General features: G+C 45.7%; 1 protein-coding gene across 4 annotated transcripts in view; it reads right to left on the reverse strand.

The window, feature by feature from the left end:
- GRID1 (glutamate ionotropic receptor delta type subunit 1) overlaps positions 1-19,884 on the reverse strand; it is a 777,975-nt gene that overhangs the window by 47,263 nt on the left and 710,828 nt on the right. The gene's annotated exons all lie outside the window — the stretch shown is intronic.

The raw sequence follows: 19,884 nt of genomic DNA on the forward strand, positions 1-19,884 counted from the left end.
AACAGAGCTCAGTATTCGTTTCAATACATTACAGATGAAAGGAAACATAAAATAACAAATTCAATGAAGAAATCTTTCTAATTATTGTTCATTATTTATATCTAATTGAAGCAAGATGTTCCTTTGCCTGAAGGGCCCCAAGGGTTGTAACTCTGACGTAATTTGCCTGTAATGAAAGGAGGGGGATCTTTTTTTTTTCCACATTTTTAAAATTTTTTCTCATGGTAATACAAACAAACACGAGGCTTTGATGAATGAGAAACATCAGGATAAATTACACAGTTGAGTCTAAATACTGAGCTGCTCTAAATTGCTGCAGTTTTCATGAGTGTGGAATGAATGGGTAACTGCCAGGGATCTCCAAACACTGTTTCATCTCCACATTTGAAATGGAGATTTTCTCTCTCCACTTGGTATTATTCATTAAGGTGCCCACGGCCAGAGGCTCAGGGAACGTCTCTGGTTAACAAGCAGGCAGCCCAAATGTTTATGGCTTCATGTTCATTTCTGTTTTAGTAGACCTCACTGTTCCCACCCCAAAATGCCAACCCCATCTTCTTTGAATCTTACTGCTCAGACCCACGGCCACAGCTTTCATCCATCCATCACCTCTAATAGCCACAAATTTGTGCAGAGGAATCTCTCCCATCTCAGACATGCACTCGATCTTTCAACAAAGGTTTCCAGGCTCACTAATGCCCAGCACAGGGGGCACTACCATCTTATTCCAGGGTGAATAAACTTATGGAAGGCTATCTGGGGCGTTGAACACAAGGGCCCAACTATTCATCCACCAAAGCCATCATCTCCCTGAGGAAGTCATCCTCTTGTCACAGCACCCAGTTTTAGAGGGGACACACAGGGAGGAATAAAGGAGAATGGGGACAGCCAGGCATCCAGACTGCCAAGCCTACACTGGTAGTCAGCGGAAGACAGATGTTGAAGTCAGATAGGACGCCCATTCAAGCAAGTAAGGGAGGCTTCACCAGGAGGAGGCTGTGTTATCAGCACACTCAATTTAGAACTTTTCTGAAGTCAGTCTCTTCAGCAATAACTGCTACAAAGTGTCCAGGTACCCCCACCACAGAGAGATGAAGGAGACATGCCTATCACAGGTGTGGTCTCTATTAACCTCACATGCACGATGCAACTTGCTGATGTCATTCAACCAGTTATTTCACCAACAGTTCCTGAATGTCTACTAGGTAAGGCACAGTGCACACCAAGCAAGGAATACATGGCAGGCATCATCAAGGGGCGAGTGGTCAGAGAAGTAAAGCAACAGTGACCAAACAATATGAGATACATTAAAATACAGGTCTGTATGGGGGATCCCAGAAGCACAGAGAAGTAGCTAACCCATGGGTAGGAGCTAAAGAAATGCTTCCTAGAAGAAGGAACATTAAGCTGAGTCAGAAAGGGTGAGTAGAGGCAGTGAGATGGAGAACCAAGGGGTAGAATGTTCCTGGAAGAGAAGATATTACCTGAGAAGGCATTTGGGTAATGAAAACACATGGCTTATTCTGGACACATACCAGGGAGCAATTCACATCAGCCAAAAAGACGTAGGTGATGGAATTTGACAGTCCTGGGTGTGGATGCTGCTTTGAATGCCTTCACTGTTTGACATAGACCAGTAGCTCTCAAAGTGTGATCCTCAGAGCTGCAGTGTCAGTAGCACCTGGGGCCTTATGAGAAATGCAAATCCTTGGGCCCCACTCCAGACATACTGAGTCAGAAACTCTGAGGGTGGTGCTCAGCAGTCTATGTTTCCACAACCCTCCAGGTGATTCTGATGCATGCAAGCTCCAGAACCATGGACTGGGGCAAGTTCTATAATCTCTGAGGCCTTAGATTTCATAACTCATACCCAACTCACAGGGTTGTTGAAGATTAATGATCACAGACATATACCTGGTACACAGTTAATGTTTAATAAATGCTAGCCCTTCTAGTAGACTGCTTATCAGTAGTTCAAATGGTTGGAGCACTGTGCTCATGTGAAGGAGTCATGGGTAACAGGCCAGAGTAGTCACACCCAGATGGAAGCAAGCATGGGCAAGCCGCATGTCTAAGCTTCCAGGCTCATGTGATTGGAGCCTATCTCCTCAACTGCCCATCTGTCTCCCCAGTGAGAAGCCTATGGCCCATCTTGTTTCCATCTTGCTGCCAAGGTACATGCAAATGCTCCCCCATCAGCCCCCAGTCTACTGCCTTGGCAACAACATACTTTAGGCACTCAGGATACCTAAAAGGATGACTTGCAGAAGTCTGAACCCAGGATGAGCATAGAGACACCAAAACTCCTCTGGCAGGCAATCTGGACTTTTGTTTTGTGGATCGTCATAGTAACAGCCTAGCAGAGGCTACCCTGGGAAAGTAATGAACTCCTAGGCAAGGAACTGCTCAGGAAGAACGGCCTCAAAAGCATCAGCCCCAGGCTGCCAGCCAGAGTCTGCACTGGCTCATGAAATGTCATGGTGCAAGCATGTGTATCACTTGAGCCTCACTTCTGTTTGCTGCCTATCTTCTTACTTCAACTTTTGATAATATTTTGTGTTGGAATCCTCCCCTGACAAAGCCTACCCTCTCCTCCAATCTTACGTTTAAACCAATATCTTCTACTCAAGTGTGTCCTACCAAAAGTGGATTTGGGACCAATGCAAGCTGTTTCTCTGTATCTCCTGACTTGGATTACCGATTTTTGAAATTTCCACATGCTGAAAGCATAGCTGATACCTTTGAGCACATCAGATTGTCTTGCAAAAGGACTTTGTAAGCATCCCTTGCCTCTGAGAACACTGTCCTCTAATTAAACATGCACCTCTAGGGAAGACCCACCATGCATCCTTCAGCTGTGGCTGAGGATATTCTCCCCAGCTTGGTACCACCTCCTGTCCTCCCCACACCTTTCTCCGTAAATCAATCTTACTATTTCCTAGATATATGTTCATTAACAAAGAGATAAATGTGTTTGCAGTATGAGAAAAATCAATAATACAGAATTTATAAATACATCTTTGCATGTTACAAAAATATTTACATTGGCAATGGAGATAAACACTTGCAACAAGAGCAGAATCAATATTCAGTATATGTAAAACGGATTTCAACAATGGTGGGGATGTCATAAGCATGGGCCTGATACATGTGGATCTGGAAGTCCTATTATTCTTCCTTAAGGAGAAGAGAATGTGGTGGAGTGGCTCAAAAGACACGGGAGGGTGGGGATATCCATCCTGGTGACTTGAAACTTTCATAGCTACAGCCTACAGATGCCTTTACTATCATTCCAGCAGTCTTGATTTTCTATCTCATGTCTGGCTCTACAAGAGATGATGCTGCAATCATCAAAGCAATCTGGAGTGCCTGGCTAGGGCTCCACAACTGGCTTCCAGAGGGCACCATGATCCACCCTGCTGCACACTGATAAGCCTCTCCTGGGTTTCTTCCCCAGCGCCCCCCAGCCTCTCTAATCTGTCACCCATGCAGGGGAAGGCTTCCTAGGTGTCTTCCTTCTTTCATTCACTCGTCATTCAAAAAACCCTATTTCCTGTGCATCTGTCTGCATTAGACAGAGCTCTATGTCTGGGGATAGGGCAAGAATGGCACAAAGTTCCTACTTTTGTGGATTTTACATAGTTGAGATGAGACAAAGAAACAAACATCAATGACAACAGCAACAATACAATAACTAGGTAATGCCAGGGTCAGCAAACTTTCTGGAAAGGGACAGATAGTGCCTATGTGGTCTCTGAGGGCCACACAAGACTCAGTCACATATTCTTTGCTTTTGTTTTTGTTTTGTTTTCCAACGCTTTAAAATGTTTTTAAAAAGGAAAAGCAGTCTTGACTTGCAGGCTGTGACAAAGCAGGCTGCAGGCCCTCTGAAGGCCTGTGGGGCATCGTCGGCTGACCCCTGCTGCTATGTAACAAGTGATGAAAAATGCTATGAAGATTAATAAAGCAGAGCAAGGGTGAGCCAAAATGATGGAGGCATTGATTACATAAAGTAGCCAGGGTGGATTTTGAGCCATTGGAGTTGACATCTAGGGCATGTGTTTCTCTAGTATGTCCTCGCACTGGACTAAGAGGAGCAGAGAGGAGTGAACTCGCAGAGGATGGGGCTGAGGCCTGCTGGGGCTGTCCTGCCAAGGAGCTGAGACAGGGTGGCCAAGGAGCCAGCTTATGAGCCTCTCCTACCTTGCAACATTTATCTGGGGACCTTCCAGGAAGTCTGGGAAAGGGGATGCTGGGGTGTACACAGGAGCTGTGGTTAGAATACTGTCTCCGCCAAAACTCATATTGAAACTTAATACCCAATGTGGCAGTATTGAGAGGTGGGACCTTTAAAAGGTGATTGGATCATGAAGACTCTGTCTTGATGAATGGATTAACCCAATCATGGACTAATCAGTCATCATGGGAGGGGAGATGGTATTTTTATAAGGAGAAGAAGAGAGGCTTTAGCTGGGATGCGAGTAGGCTTGGGCCCCTGTCCGTGTGATGCGCTGCACCACCACATGACACTGAAGGGAGAAGGTGCATACCAGATGCAGCTGCTAGACCTTGGACTTCTCAGCCTCCAGAACTGTAAGAAATAAATGCCCTTTTTAAAAAAAATAAACTACCCAGTTTAAGGTATTCTGTTATAAGCAAGAAAAAAAAGACTAAGAAAACAGTTCTCTTTTGTATCCAAAGCCTAGTCAGTGTGATTCTGAGTAGTGAGCAGAGGGACTGCAGATCCAAACACTGTATGAGGACACTTAGTGACCCACAGGGTGAGGGTTTCAGGGCCCACAGCAGGAAAATGCACGCTTCCATAGGTCACAGAGCCCTTCTTCAAACCTATGCCTGAAAGCCAGCCTCGGAGGGCCAGCTGAGGTGTCCTCCCTCCTCACCTTCCTTCCCTCCATGGCGTTTTCTCTCCAAATCCCACTTCTTCAATTGCTATTGAAATTAAAAGACACCCAAAATAAACTGCTAAAAACTCAAAGCATTTGTATATATTTACATACTTGTAAAAAGTAACAATTAATAAATGTAAATAAATATAAAAACAAAAGTAAAAGGGATAAGCAGTGAATGCCTGCAAGACTTCCACTTCTTACAAACACATTTTTGTAAAATTTGCATTTTTATTATGTTATAAATAAAAAATGTGATCTGAACGATTTTAAATATCCTGCTGCTGCCCAAGCATCAGTTCTGGGCCTTGGGAACTGAGCTCTGTGCTCTCTTCTATCCTCTATGTCCACCCTTCCTCCTGGGTTAGCCTCCCATCAGCCAAGATCCATTGAGAGGCAGGAGGTCTCTCTACCAGCCCTATCAAACACCCTGTCCACCAGCCATGAGGAGGCTGTGATAGTTGTATCTTCAGTCCCTACAGCAAGACAAACATGTGAGACTAATTCAAAGTGGTCCGAGGCCATCCCAGGCACTCAGGGCCCATCAGTACTGAGGCTCCCACACCAAGGCAGGCTGGAGTTTCCTCACTTCTGCACCTTCTGCCTGGATTCAACCGAGGCCTGGTGCCCTGGTCCCAAAGCAGACTGTGAATTCCTAAACATAGGCATATGTTATATGTGTTTCTGATTTGCCAAACTCAGCCTAGATCCTGTATGTAAGTAGAGCTCAGTAATAGGAGCTGTGAAAATCATCCTGATGAGGTCAAATAACTGTGGGCCAGGTGCTAAGCCAAGTCAGGAGCTCAATGTCCACACTATTCACTGGGTTAGTTCTGGGGCTTCTATTTCCCCCAGCAAAGGAGGCTTAGTGTAGAGCCTTCAGTGCTTCAGTGCTGCCTCCTCCAGCTCTTCTCGGCGACCCTGCTTTTGGGGTGCCAGCCTGGAAGACCTCTTGCCCACTCAGGCCTCCAAGTCTTCACTCAGGTTCATTACCTGCCTTCTCTGCTGTGCCCTGACTAAAACCTACCCACCCTGAAGGAATCAGCTCAGCTGTCATGTCGTATTGAAAGAGTGGATCCATGCCCACTGGATCCAAGTCCCTGTGTGTTCTGGGCTTGGTCCTATCCTAATGTTTTCCCTTTTAAGCTTCCTGTGCTGTCTGCCCACCTCAACCTTGAGCTCCCCCAGGGAATGGACTCTGTGTCCATCTCTGAATTTCTATCACCCCACATACAGTCTGACAGACATTAGGGGCTGAGTTCATGTTTTCTGGAAGAATGAACTCTGTTTTAAAACAATTTTGTGTTTAGAACTGAATGGCTGAATATGGCTGGGAGAAGATCCAAGCTAAACACCAGCATGGTGATTCTAACTTTAGAATCATGACCACTAGCCTCCAGGAGACCCTTAAAGCTGCTTGAGATCTTCTAAATCTCCCTGTGCACTTCCTCCTCCCACGCTCTCAGATGACTCTCAGACAATGAGGCTGCTTCTTTTTTCCTAAGAAGGGAGAAGCCATCAGTGGAGAACTTTGCTTTTCTAGAGAACTCCCTTCTCAAAAACTAGTGAATAGTTGCCTTCCATCCTTTTAAAATGACAGCTTTGTTTTTACTCCTATGCATGTCTAACTCTGTTTGTCTCCTAGATCCCAGACATTCTTGCCTTCTCAAAGTACATTGCTCTTCCAGTTGTCACCTCTATCTTCCTCACCATGAAATTATTTCTCTCTGCAGATCATTTCCATCGGCTTGAAAATACATACATACATCTTCTCTCTCTCTCTCAAAAAAAAAAAAGTCCTATGAGATGACATCCTCCTCCAACCACCCTTCCAGCTCTTCTTCCGGAGAGTTATCTATGATTACTGCCTCCATTACCCTCTTCCCGTTTCTCAGGAACCTGGCTTACTCCAGTTTTCATCCCTCTGCTGATCTGAAGCAACTTTCGTCAAGGTCATTAATGATCTCCCAAATACAGTGGCCAATTCTCAGTCTTCACATCCCTCCAACCAGTAGCATTTGACAGGTAGCACTCTCCTAGATGCCCTTCCTTCATTTGGCTTCCAGAAATCACTCTTGCTCAGTACTCCTCCCACCTTGGAGGACCTCCTTATCCATTTCCTAATTCTTCTTTCTGTTCTCAGACTCTGAATTTTGGAATCTTCCAGGGGTCAGACCACTGATCCCTGGGTTGCAGGACTTTTGCCACAATCTCATCATGTCAGTTGTCTGTAGATGCATCTATACATTGATGACCGCAGTGGGACACACCAGCCCTGACCTACCTCATCCACTCCTGGCAATCACCTATCTGACCACTTCATTTGGATGGCTAATAGATCTTCACACTAAACATGTTCACACTCGAGCTCTTAAATCACTAACCCCTAAACCATGCCTGCTCTTCCTCTAGTTCTCCCATGTCAATCAAACACTGCTCTATTCTTTGAGATGCTGTAGCCAAGAGCCTTGAAATCACTACTGACCCTTCTCTTTCTTATGTATCGCACATACAAATTTCAGCATTTCCTATCTCTTCTATCAAGATACATCTAGAATCAGATCACTTATCATGACCTTCACTCTGCATCTTATCTGGACATTGAGATAGTCTCTCTAAGAATCTCCTTGCTTCCACCTTTAACCGCTACAGCTATTCCCTGGGAAGGCCAAGCAGAGTGATCCTTTAAAAATCTGTGCCAGATCATGTCACCTCATCATTCAAAGCCCTCCAATGACTTCTTGACTCCAAAGTCAAAGTGTGCATCCAAAGTCCTCACATGGCCTGAAAGGTCCTATGTTATCTGGACCCCAATACATCTGCTCTCGCCATACCAGCCTCCCTGCCCTCCCACCTTGGGGTTTCTGTGGTTGTTTCTTAACCTTATCCTGGTTTACTCTTCCCTCAGATTTGTAATTGGCTCACTCTTTCAGTGTCTAGGTCGAATCAAATGTTACCTTCTCCAGGACGCCTTTGCTGACAATCTTTTACAAAACACAGCACCCCTTACATTATATGATAAAAATACAAAAAAAAATCACAACTTGACATATATGGCTGCTTAATGTTAGTTCCCCTCCTAGAATAGGACTTGGCTGTTTGTTTTTTTGCTGTATCACCAGTGCCTACAACTTGAGTGACCAATCACCCCAGTTTGCTTGGGAACTAGAGATTTCCTGGATGCAGGACTTTCAGTACTCCAGATAAGTTCTAGCCAAATTGTGATAATATGACCCCTACCTACAATAGTGACCAGCTCATGGTAGACACTCTAATGAACATAGGTTATATGTATGAATCATATATGAATGAGCTGGCCTTTAAAAATATCTAGATTTGATATTCTGTTGGAAAAGTCTTCATCTTGGGTTGACTAGTCTCCCTTCAGGACAACTGTGAGTCAATCATCTGCAGAGAAGCAGTCCTAGTAATAGTTTGAGGTGCTTGAACCAAAGAACTGTGGCCCTGAGCCAGGAGGCACAGCACAAAGCTAGGTGGGTCCAGGCTGCCCAGGAACAGATTGCCAAGGAGTCTGGGAATCAGATCTAGTTCTTTGGGCTCCATCCTCAGGGTGCTGAAACTTCATGATCCAGGTTCTTTGTGGGTGCAGTGGAAATCAGCATCCACCAATTGGGAGAATTCTCCTGGGATACAGCTGTTTTCTGCTCCCCTGGCTCCTGTGTGCCTGCCATTCCATGGGAATCCTGCCAGCCAGCAGGACCTGCATGCCAAGAACATGGCTAGCTCTCAGCTCTCAACACCCGCAAATATTTGCTGCCACAAATCAAGACAAAAGCAGGATGCACCATTAACCTTTAATATATCAGTGCTGGGGCTCTTAATCAATTATGAGGCTGTCACAAATGTGTCTGAAATGCAAATCAGGGCAGCAGCCCTTCGGGAGGCTGTGAAGGTGCCTTCTTCCTCTTCTGGCACAGCCTGTGTCATCCTGTGCTCCAGACAAACAGCTTGAGTCTCTTCTCTCCCTGCTAATATTAGTTTTCACCATCTTTCCTTCCCTCTTCTCCTTCCTTTCAAATGTCTGTCTGAACCCTCTAGTGTGTCAGCTTCTCCAGCAGTCACTTGATATACCAGAAGAAAGATACAATGAGACTAACTTCCAGACCCTCTGCTAACACTTGCTTTATACTGCTTCATTGAACCCTGGCAATAGCCCCTTCATAAAGTTATTATTTCTACCCCCCTCATTTTACAGATTAAAAAATCAAGGCTTCAGGAGATTAAGGAATTTATGGAAGGTCACAGAAGCAGCAAGTACAAGAGCTGTCTTCATACTCAGGACTGCTTGATACAAAAACCTGTCCATATTAGTATCATCCTATGGTGATATTAAGTAGCTCATAGCTAAGTGAGGAGGGCGAACAGGCACATGGATCATTAGAAACATCATGCAAAACACAGTGCTAGAATGAAGCACAGAGTCATGGGAACATGAAGTTGAACCTGTCCCAGCTTAGCAGACAAGGAACTGGGGCTGTGGGCAAAGAGGGAGGGTTCGTGGGAAGGGTGAGGCCGAGGCTGAGGCTTAAGGAGAAACAGGAAATGGACATATAGAAGAGAGAAATTAAAAAATGTTCTGGGCAAAGATAACATTGCATTGTTTAAATCATGGATGTGTGTGAGAAAGAGAAATCTTCTGGTAGCTAATAACAGTTTACTAGGAGACAGCAGAAATGGTATATTACTAAGCACTAAGAATAGGATTGCAGGACAATTGTCCATAAAATACTCAGAGGATTGTTATAACTGAGTTTTTGTGGAAGTGCAAAGATAATGGAAAAATGATAAGCTATCGATGTTCCTTAGACAATTATGGGGCCGGAGAATGTGTGAGCTGAGTGGGTGGAGACATTCTATACTGTGGACAGTTAAGGAAGCCACTGCAGAAAGTATGTCACACATGTTTTAGAATGCAGAGCTGAGAAGCAGCTATGAATCCATGTGCTTGCACATGTGTGTGCATGCATAAATGTGCACACCTGTTCAGGCCTGGGTGTGTTCATGTAAGAGTGTATACTCAAGGGCCCCAGGGCAGGAAGAAGAGAGGAAAGATGGAGGAGAGTGCTGCTGGAGGGCCAGGACAATTGGATGAGGGTATGCCATTTGCTATGACTAACTTTAAAATAGAGGAGTGGTTGTGAGTTCCTCAGTGGTTGGATGGGGACCCCAAAGGAGGTGGACTCATGTGGCAGAGAACCCAACCAAAGCAGCTGGTGAAGGAATCACAGCACACAAGACATCTGCCTGCCTGAGTTTGTTTGTGGATCTGAGCAGTCAGCACTCATGGTGCAAGAAAACAGACTGAGGCTCTTCCCTTGTGGGACAGCTGGAGGGAAAATACTAGCACACATGGGCCAGTGATTGAACAATGCAAAACCAGCTGTAATTAAATGTGAAGCTATAAGATGCTAGCCGTTCTGAATCAGTTTGCAGAAAAATCACATTAGCAAGGATATAGACTCTGATGGGAAGTTTAGGAAAGGGAATTGGGAGGAGAAGGTGTGCTCTATCATTGATGAGTCTTGTCTGAGTTCAGAGAATGGGAGGATTCCTACTCTGTGCCATGTGCTGTTACATGGGCTAGCGCATTTCATCCTCAGAACCACCCTCTGTGATAAGCTATTCTTCCCACCTTATGGATAAGGAAATTATGAAGTTTTTGAATCTGGTCCACGCCAGAGCCAAGTTGAGCTTGTTGAGCTGTTGATGCTAAGCTGTTCCAGGCCTGGATCTCCAAGATGCCTGAGCTATCTTCCCAAACCAGCTCCAATTAGGGATGATGTCCATGCCATGGAATGTTTGGTTACAGCTGTTTTTATCTTGGACACCATTTCGCTTGTGGCACCATTAGCAATGCCAGGTGCCAGCCACACCACCCCAAGAGCTCCACATGCCACATAACTTTCACCTGGCATGCTCTCTGGCCAGTGACAGAGACTATCTGCTGCAGGTGCCTGCAATGCCTGCGGGGCATCAATGGGAGCCCACCTATGCCCCAATTAGGACCAGGATACTGGCAGGATAGAGCATGGTCCTGTTTTTCATTCTTTGAGGTAATTATTCATCCCATTGACTTTTTAGGGTTCAGGCAAGACACTCAGGATAACTCTGCCAGTATTGAACAGTGTTTGTCCAATGGGAGCAAAACATCCTGCTACAGAACACCAGATACACCACCATGGAAAGGTTGTTGGAAAGTACACAGATGGACACAAACATCTGGGGATATCCAAACATATCCAGACCTGGTGCCAGTCCCTCTTTCATGGGATCCTTGTGACAGCCCTGGGAGAACAGTCCTAATTCTTAGGACTCTGGGAGGTAAGGTGAATTCCCCAGAGAATTAGAGACTCATACCAATTTATGCAGGACCCTACAGCGGGTCATGAGCAGAGCTGATCACGTATGCCAGGCTGTTCTGGCTGAAGTCTGGTTCTAAACATCAAACCTCTTAAGCAGAGAAAACAAGGGAAGCAACACAGTGCAGTTCAGGTGCTATCACACCAGGAGTCCAGGGCCTGGATTCTGGACCCTGCCCAGGGAACATGGCACTTCCTTGCTTTTAGGAGAACTCATGCTGGAGTGGCAGGGCAGGGAAGGAGTTCAGAACCTAGGCAATGGAGTCAGAGTGTGCTTTCAAATATCACTCTACGTCTTGCTAGCTCTGTGGCCGTGGATAAGCTACCTAACCTCTCTGTGCTTCAGTGTTCTCATCTACACAACAGGAATATTCATGGATTGAGTGAATTCAAGCAGAGCACTAAGCATAGTGCCAGTCTGTGGGAAGCATCCACTAAGTGTTAGCTATCGTTATGAGCTTCAGTTTCCCCAATGATTAAATGAGAGAATGGTGCTACGCCAGTGCTTGTAAACTGCCAACCTGCATGGCCAGTCAAGAAGTGGCTGGTTTGGCTAGCCTCCTGTTTGCCTGCTTTGAATCTGCATTTTTTTTTTTTTTTTTTTTTTTTTTTTTTTTTTTAGCCCGGGCCTGTGATTTCTGGGTCATCACAGTCTCAGCACTCTGGTCTTAGACCGACATTTACATTCTCTGCTTAGCCCTGTAAACACTGTGACAGAAACCCGCTGGACAAGATGATCCGTCAGGCCTTTTCCTGCTGTGATATTTCATGATTCTATGGCCTGGGCTGGAACTATAAGACTTACTTTGTTTAGGATTCTCTCTTCCAGAAAAGCAGCATCATGCACTTTTTTCTCTGAAACACAGCTGTTTTCTCTGAAAACTAGAATCTCATTTTGCAGTGTCTGTTGAGACTCAGAGCTACCACAGGGAGGATCTCACAGAGAACAGACCTCTCATGATTAAAATGTAGTGTGCTCAGACACCAGGAGCTTTGCCTCTGCAGAGTGCTGGCAGCCACCTCCTCAGAAGCAGGGACCCAGGGAGCTTGTCCCCAAGTCACACCAAGGCTACAGCCACAATGCACCCAGTGGGGCAAAGCAAAACAACCACCTTCAAAGACACTAGCTCAGGTCACTGTGGGCTTTTCTGACTCTTAACAACATAATAATGTCCCCATAGTGCCTCGGGATGAAAGGTAATGCACAAAATTTAGCCACAAACCCAAAGCAAAGCCAATGTCTTCCTCCGTGGGAGAAGAGAGACTTCCAGCAGGAAAAGCCAATGATTAATTTTAGGTGGAAGCTGCTTGCCATTCTTCAAGAGAAATGAGCATTCCAAGGGAACCCTCAAAGGACTGTATTATTCCAAGATGGTGCTCTCTTTGCCTGCTGTCTCTCTAGACTACTAGGTCTGCCAAAAACAAGGTTCTCCCTGGAATGGTTTCCTTCTGCCATGTTCACAGGGCATCCAGGCCAGGTAGGAGGAACACAGCCATCTGTGTTTCCTGGATTCAGAGCCGGGCACATCAGGACCAGGCTGTACCTGAATCTTTGCACTGAAATCCCAAGAGTCACTCAGCAGATGTTGCATCCTGATTTGTTTGAGTGGATGAATGATGTATAAGACACACATCTCACTGTCTCATCTGTGTTTTACTCTCCTTTCTCCTATTCCAGAGACAGTAGTCAGGTCAACAAACAGGGATACCTACAGGTCTCTGTACAGGTATTTCTGATGTTCCTTCATGGGTTTGGCTAAACAGGCTGGAAAAGTAAAAGCAAAAGGACCAGAGGGTGCTTGGCTTGAGGAGACCCCCAGGTAGGAGAGGGCTCCAACGCCAGGATAGGGGGCTTCATGGACCACATGACTGCAGTGAAAGGAGCCGCTGGGCCAGCAACGCGGCTGTGGGTGGAGCCATCTCAGCCGAACCCTGTCTCCCTCCGCCCTGCACACTGGATCCCCAGCTCCCTCCATAATACTCCTCCCCACCCACAAGGCCAATGCCAACCGGAGAGAGGCTCCCTTCTCCTTCCAAACCATAGGGCTCCTCTCCCAGGGAAGAAGCCATGTTCCCCCATGCCTGAACTGAGCCTTGTATGACATTTTTCCTGATGCCAGGGCCTAATGGGTAATGTGGCCTACCAGAAGAGGGCTGCACTGTGTCGTAGGAAGCACCATATCCACCATGCCGCCATGACAAGGTTCTCTGTGTGAGGTTGGGATGAATTCTGACCATGAAGCTGTCTGGACAAGCCGTTCATGGGTCCCCACTCTCCTCAGGATGAAGGGACCCCTCCAGATCTGACTCTTTAGGCCTCGAAGGACTTGTCCCACTTAGTCCTCCAGCAGCCGCTCCGATACTTTATGTTCTGTCCTGTGCAAGATTTTGTTTCCCAAGCCCACAGTGCTCTCTCCTGCCTCTGGTCCCTCTCGTATGCCACATGGAACAGTTCTCCTTCCTAAACATGCGGACAACTCCTCACATTCCACATCTTGGGGAACACATCACTACCTTCAAAATTCTGTTCAAGACATTTCCCCTGTGATGGGTTGGAATGCATCCCCCCAAAGTAAATATGTGGCATCCTAACCCCTAGTACCTATAAATTTGATCTCACTTGGGGAGTCCTTATCAGAGGTCATCAAGTTAAATGAGGTCATTAGAGTGGCCCTACTCCAGTACCACGAGTGTCCTTATAAAAAGGAGAAATTTCTACACAGATACCTACACAGGCAGAATGCCATGTGTAAAATGAAGGCAGAGAGCAGGGTAATGCATCTACAAGCCAAAGAACACCAAAATTGCCAGCCACTGTCAAACGCTGGGGGAGAGGTGAGAACAGATTCTCCCTCACAGCCCTCAGAAGAAATCAGCTCTGCCCACATTTTGATCTTAGACTTTCAGCCTCCAGAACTGTGAGACAATAAATGTTGTCTAAACCACTCAGTTTGTGACACTTTGTTCACAGTACCCCTAAGAAACTAATACAGCCCCCATGTGCCCTGACAATCACAGAAACTTCCCTAATCATGGTACTCGTCTTGCTGTGCTGTACTGAGTCACTTCTCTGCCTGCTCCTCTGAATTGCCAACTGCCACTCCATGAAGGTGGAGACCATGCTTTCTCACCCACTTTTTATCTCCAGAGCCTGACACAATGTTAGGTGCATGACAGGAGCAAATGATCTCTTTATTATAGAAATGTAAGAATAAATGAGTGAATAAATGAATAGGATGATTTCTGGTCATAGACAATTGTTGCAACATGGTCATTATGTTGGTTACAAGGTAATGTTACTGTAGCACTGTTACTCCACCAATGCCCAGCCCAATCCAGGTATTGAATGTGCTCTATACTCCCTGCTGGATGAATAAATGAATAGATGAGTCAATTAACCTGTAAAGAGACACCTCCCAGAGTATAAAAGGCACAGTGTCCTTTCCAGCATGATTTCATTCCTGGCGCCATGCTTCTTGAGGGGAACCTTGCCATATGGAATAGTCACTCAATGTTGATGTGCAGCAGAGCATGACATGAAGGCACTGAGAGGCCCGGGAGGGAGTTCTTGACTGGGAGTCAGAGGATCACAACCTCCTTGGGCAATTAGTCTGAGAGTCAACATGTGAGAGCCTCCAGTAAGAAGAGTCATGCTTTAAAAGAATGCCTACTATGTGCCAAGCTCTGGGTAGAATCCTCATGAAACCCATGAAGGACAAGTATGAGCATCTCTATTGTCCAATGAGGAACCCAGGCATATGAGATAGGTGACTTGTCTGTGGTCCTGTAGCCAGTAAGGGGTAGCAAAGATTTCTGCCTAGCAGTGCCTACCTCAAAATGCTCTTCCCTTAGAATCAGAGAATTACTTTAAGACTAACCTTACATCTCAGACTTTTCCATCTCTGTTTCCAGTTTTTTATCTTTTGTAATGTCTGAATGTATTTATGTCTTATTATCCTGCATGGTTTGAGGAAGCATTGTCAACATACCAGCCAACATTAGCTGTGCTTGGAGAACACAAGCAATGAGCTCAGTCTCTTCACTGACAGCCGAGCTTGAAGCCACAGGCATGGGTACCTTGGAAGTGGTAGTGGCAGTGGCAGCAATATTAGAATCTGAAGTTTCATTTCGCACAAAGGAAATGAAATCCAGGAGGGCGCAATAGGTCCCCTCTCTACTTGAAGTCTTTCCTTTCAACTTTTCAACAGGAATGTTTTATTGAGTGATGTATGTTAATGACAAGCATTGGATTTGATTCAAATAAGCTTACATTTGAATCCAAGTTTTGCTTCACACTAGGTATGTTAACTGTTTTCTGCCTCAGTTTCCTCATAAGCAATCAGAACTTAATGTGGTAAAAATTAAATGATGTAATTTGTGGAAAGCACTTAGGCAGTTTCTAGTACAGAATATATTGTATAACACAGTATATATTCACACACAGACTATACAGTATATACTGTATATTAAAATGCAAGTAATTCCTCAATAAATGATACATCATTATTAGAACTATTATTATTAGTGCTACTGTTGTTGTTAAGGTAATTTCCCTTACAGGGTTGGGGAACCAGGTGTGACTGATATTTAAGTAGACTCCTTCTCTATTGGACAAATATATTCCAGTTTCCTTTCCGCACAAGCAAACCCCAACAGCCCCACGGTCACACCTGGGCAGTGACTAGCCCACCACACATGTTTACAGCTGTGGGGTTCAGGATGAAGGGCGTCAACCTACAGATCCAAAGTCCTCTAAAGAGCTACCCTGGTCCACCCTCCCATGTTTCCCTCCTTCTTCCCATGATCCTAAAGGGTTAACATGATAATTAAAGCATGGGATCCTAATTCTTATTATATTAATTAAACTGAAAACTGCAGATGGTGTTTAATAACAACTTAGTCCCAGCAGGTTCCAGGCACTTCACCTAAATCAAACATATCATAAAGCTGGCATGAGACTCACAGAGTCTGGCCCTGCCACATCTGGCCAGGGACACATGTTTTCACCTAGAGCAAAAGGAACACACCATCTCTATTACTTATGCAGATGTGGTCTTAAATTGCTTGACAGTCTGATTCCACCCCACCATCTTCTGGAGCCAAAAATAAAGGAGTATTGATTGCAAAGATTAATAACAGAGCTTAAGAAGAAAAATGGTGCAAAACACCTTTTTTCTCTCCCTTCGTGATATAAACGCCTGCCACCCCTGCAACCTAATTTTGTCACCCAGCACACGGGAGTGTATTAATTAAAGTGACACCAAGGACAGGAAAATCTGAGCTCTTGGGGTGATGACTGGAAATACATAAATATGCATCTCCAAGCTGTCTCGGGAAGGGAGGCACGTTGCCAGGCAAGATCAGCATAATTCCACCAAGGCGAGGGTGGAGAGGAGTGTGCACAGCTTGCACAGCTCACCCCTGGAGGTCAAGGCACTTATTCTGGCAAATGTCTCCTAAACCCAAAGAAAGAAACTAGACAAAGAGCAAATATGTGATTTTTCTACCTGGTCTGTAAAGAACTACACCACCACTTTTGTAAACATCCTCTGATATGGTCTGGAGGGAGCTAATATGAAATGAATATTTATTATGCACTAAATTTCCAGACTATACTGACAGAGATAGAGTGGTGCCATTTTATAGGCAAGGACACTGAGGCCCAGCATGGTTAGTCAATGTCTCAGCCAGTATTGAAAACCAGGTTTGACTAAAACCACACCCCTACACTGATCTGCTGAAACAGAAAGCATGAAAGAACAGGGTGAAATGAACAGACGTTTCTCAGGGGCCAGCTCTAGAACAGTTCTCCTGGAGGGTGTGGATAGGGACCTCCCTCCAGGGTCAGCATGTCCTTTGAAAGGGCCATTTCTTGCTGCCATCCCTCCCACCGGCAGAGGGTGCACTGGGACTTTGATGCCTCTCCCCAGCGGGGGCAGGTACCTGCAACCTTGGGTGGAGAAGTAAGAGATTTAGTTGAGGTTGGCTTGTAAGGCATGAGGGGATGGGGGATGATTTTAGAGGTGCTCATTTTACATTTTTATTTAGGTGAACTTCATTGTAGTCAATAAACCAGTTTCAACAGCCAACTGTACTTTGTGACTGATTTCGGTTACTACAGGGGACGTGACTTCAACTCATCCCGAGCTTCCCCACTGTCATCATTACCTGTTGGGCATCTCCACCTGGACATCTATGGGCATCTAACACTTACGTAGTCTCAACTGGACCTTGTTCTGCCTACCCAAGCTGGCTCCTCTCCCATACAGCTCACATCAGGTGCAGGTGTCCCCATCCACCCAGGTCTCGCACTAACACCTGGGCTGCCTCGCCCCTCACTCTGGCCTTTCTCCCACCTGTCATATTCCAACAGGCCTGACCGAGTTGAGCCCCACAATATTTCGCAGATCTCCCTACTCCTCCAACATCAGTGCTACTGCCCTACTTCAGGAAATGCAGAGAACATTCATTAGGCTATAAAGAGAGGGAACTAAGCAGAGGCAGAGAGGAGCAGACACACAGAAGAGAACCCAGGATCACTGATAACAGCAAAGTAGTGAAGACCTCGCTCTCTGCGGTTATGTGATTGGCGTGACTGTCTCCAGTGTAAATCTGCACCCACATCTAGCACATGGGAAGCCCGTCTATTCTTTATCTGCTCTTCTTCCTGGGAAAAATTTCCCCCGCATCCTCTGGGACTTTCAGGTAGAGGCAGGCATTCTGATATGTAGCAACTCTTTCTAAAATCACACACACACACAGAGAGAGAGAGAGAGAGAGATGAACAATGTCTTTTATTTGTTAGCCTACTCCCCTAGTAGGCTGTTTTAAAAAAAAGAATAAACACAAACAATAGAAGATTATTAGTGAGTTCTTACTCTGTGTAGGGCAGTGTTATGAGTATTTACAGAAAAACCCTTTTAGGTTGTCCCTATTATTATTCTCAGTCTACAGAGGAGGAATCTGGAGCCCAGAAGGTTAATTAGCTTGCCCAAAGTCACACGTCCATTCAATATCGGATCCAGCATGTGAGCACAGGCTGTCTGGCTCCTGCACATGGACTCCTAACCATGCTCCTGCACTTTAAGTTCATGAAGACATGCGACAGGTCTGGCTTCTTCCCCAGTGTGCCCCCAGAACTGAGCACAGCCCCTAGCACATGGTAGGTGGTCAAGAAAAACTTTGTGAGTGAATGAGTGGATGAGTCCAGCCTGTTCGTGTATATCATTGCTTTAAACCCTGATAACTGGTCTAGTAGTATTCTGTTCCCAGCTGTCTGACTAGGCTTCCCCGCTCTGCAGGAAATGACAGCTCCCCTTGCCCTCCATTTCTATGGATTCATGCTGAGCCAGTGCTCTCCCTGGAGGGCACCCACCATTCCCCATCCCTAAGCCCTAGGCAAAGGCCAGCCATGCAGAATCACATACCATCTCACCTGCTGAGTTCTCCCCTTTGTCAGAGGAAAATCCCTGGCTAACCTGCTACGTACTGTGGCTGTTGTTATTATGAGATAAGGTGCATTAGCCATGTGAGGGCATTGGCACGTGCATTCCACAGTCTGTCAGACACAGGAGACTGGGGATGCTTCCACAGGGAGGCTCGGAGAGGGATCCCAGGGAAGGAAATGCAGTCTCAACCTGGCCCTTCCTGGCCAAAAACAAGAACCAGAGTAAAAGAAAGAAATGCACATAGACAACAGTCAGATTCATTCCATATGTGAGCAACGGAGCATCTGCCTCTGACTCTGTGTGTGTTTGTGTGTGTGTGTGTGGTTGGCTACCCTTGTGGGCATCTGTGGGCTGATGTGTGTCCTCTCTGTGTGGAGCTCTGAAGTGGAAGCAGGAAAATGTGCCTATTCTTGACTCCAAATCAAATTTGTCCTGCTTTTCTTAGTGTGTAGAGCCAAGAGAAGCCACTTCTGAGATGTTCTTTAGACGCTACTGTTTAAGGTGAGAGTTTGAACTAAGTTGTCAATAAGCTCACAAACTGTCAGAGTGGGAGGCAAGTTTAGAAATCTTCTTATAAAATCCCTTCATTTTATAGACCTAAAAAATGAGACCCAGAAAGCAGTCACTTTCCAAGGACACACAGCTAATGAGTCTGCCAGGACTCTCTGCCCACACTCAGTGGACTTTGCACAATGCCTGAGGGACTGCTAGAAAACCTGCCATTGCTTAAAGGAAGAATTTATCTCACAGTTCAGCAATGGCAGTAAGACACTGCTTCTAAAGGCAGGTCACCAATATTCAGGCTCTACGCTGCACATCAAAAAGTCACATTGGTTGCTGTGTTCTCAACAGCTCATGATCCTTCCTGTGAGTCCTCTAAGTCAGGACAATGGAGTGTGCTCAAGGGGTCCAGATCACAGGAAGACAGAGAGAAAAAAAGTGACCTGCAGGACACATTGGCAACCACTGTGGACTTGCACTGGCAAAGCCAGGTGTTTGAAAAACATTATCCAAGTTAGAAATCCCCTTGGTTCCACCAGAGGATGACACATGGGCTAATCACAGGATTCCCCATTCTAGGCCTGAGTAAGCATGTGGCCCAAACCAGGCCTGACTTGTCTTCCATGTCCAACGGCTATTTCATAACCA

This window comes from Pan paniscus, chromosome 8 (assembly GCF_029289425.2).
Source record: "Pan paniscus chromosome 8, NHGRI_mPanPan1-v2.0_pri, whole genome shotgun sequence".
Taxonomy (NCBI): Eukaryota; Metazoa; Chordata; class Mammalia; order Primates; family Hominidae; genus Pan; species Pan paniscus.